General features: G+C 47.5%; 1 non-coding gene across 1 annotated transcript; it reads left to right on the forward strand.

Annotated features, from left to right (window-relative positions):
• Nucleotides 1–1,383: 1,383 nt before the first annotated feature.
• On the forward strand, nucleotides 1,384–1,456 carry TRNAT-UGU (transfer RNA threonine (anticodon UGU)). The gene has a single exon. It is a non-coding gene; the product is annotated as a tRNA-Thr (tRNA).
• Nucleotides 1,457–1,790: the final 334 nt, after the last annotated feature.

The following is a 1,790-nucleotide window of genomic DNA, read 5'->3' on the forward strand; positions in this document are numbered from 1 at the left end:
TTCCGCAGCCAGAGAACAGAAGATCTTTTCCTGCCCCAAGAGGTGCCTTTTGCATGATGCCCTTTTGAACAATTTTTTATGCAATGACCCGAGTTTCCCCAAGTTAAACAAAAAGGTGACTGTGTCCGGAACTGTGGGTGTGTGTATGTATATGTGTGTCTGGATGTCTCTCTGTCTATCTCTGTCTCTCTGTGTCTCTGTCTATCTCTTTCTTTCTCTCTCTCTCTCTCTCTCTCTCTCTCTCTGTGTGTGTGTTGGTTGGTTGGTTGCAGTGCCACCTAGTGGACAATCTTTTCCTTTGCAAGTTTGTTCAGGACCAGCCGATAGTCCTGAGAATGCCTTTTCATAAATGCCGTTTCCCAAGGTCGATCCCATAGTTTTTCTCTCTGGGCAATTTCCCCAGCTAAAATTCGCTTTACAGCAAAGCTGCTTATGTGTATAATCCTGAGATTGTTTGCATGACTTTCCCACGGCTTCCTCTTCTTTTCTCATGTCAGGAGGGAAGAATAAGGAACTAGCGAGCAGAACATGACCAGAAATGCAACTGCACAGCAGTTAGGAGGGTGACACATGAGTCTAGAAAATCCACATGCTGGAAATTTGATGGTAGTGACACCTTAGAACAGTTGAGCGTGATCGCAATTTTAACTTTCTTTTATTTATCATTGTAAATAGTTCCACTTTCCTTTGCAGTTGTAATATCTGGAGGCTGCACAGTTGTTGGGCATTGGGGATACATTGGGGATATGGGTAATGCTGAAGAAGAACTCACAACTTCACACAAGTCAGGCAGCTACGCCTTTCAGAGCCACAACCCTGGGCGCCCAGATCAGAATGATGTAGGGGGGCTGGAGAGAGAGCACAGAGGGTCTGGCTTTTGCCTGGCACTGGGCAGACCTGAGTTTAATCTCTGGCTCTACACATGGTGCCCCAGAGCCCCACCGGGAGTGATCCCTGAGCAAAGAGTCAGGGATCAGCTCTGAGCACCCCTGGATATGGCCCAAAATCCATCAGATCAAAAAAATAAAAATAAAGGGCTATGGATTCATTTCATGAGACATAGATTTTTTGGTGGCAAGAGGGTGAAGCACCATGCAGAGGATGCTCGCCGGCCTTATGCCCAACTTCTCCAGCCAACACCTGCGGCTCTTTCTCACCCCAGCCCTGGACTGGTGGGGACAGAGGGAGGTGGAAGCCGGACCCATTTCCCAGATTCCAGGAGAATCAGGGGCAAAGCTTAGGGGCTGACTTGCTTAGGGACTTGTGACTGACTGGAATGGAGCACGGGTCTGAGACTTCTCACTACTTCTCTAAAGTACTTGTCGAGCTAATGCAAAATTACTCAGATTTTTTTTTTCACTCTTAAGACAAGGCACAGCAGCCGGCTCCATAGCTCAGGGGTTAGAGCACTGGTCTTGTAAACCAGGGATCGCGAGTTCAAATCTCGCTGGGGCCTGCAAGTCTGCTTTGTGGAGTTCATGCCCAATTCAATAAGCCTAATTAGTGGCTGAATAAATAGCAGTACTCCTACATAAAAAAAAAGGCACAAGATAAAGATCTTCATGAGGAAAAATAAGAAGCCCACCCAAAAAAGGGTAGCACTGTCCTGTAGCACTGTCCTCTTGTTGTTCATCGATTTGCTTGAGTGGGCCCAGTAATGTCTCCATTGTTGTTACTGTTTTTGGCATATTGAATACACCAGACTCTGCCGAGTTGGGCGGGATACTCTCGGTAGCTTGTCGGGCTCTCGAGAGGGGCAGAGGAATCAAACCCGGGTCTGCTTCGTGCGC

The sequence above is a fragment of the Sorex fumeus genome, unplaced genomic scaffold (assembly GCF_029834395.1).
Source record: "Sorex fumeus unplaced genomic scaffold, SorFum_2.1 ptg000240l, whole genome shotgun sequence".
Taxonomy (NCBI): Eukaryota; Metazoa; Chordata; class Mammalia; order Eulipotyphla; family Soricidae; genus Sorex; species Sorex fumeus.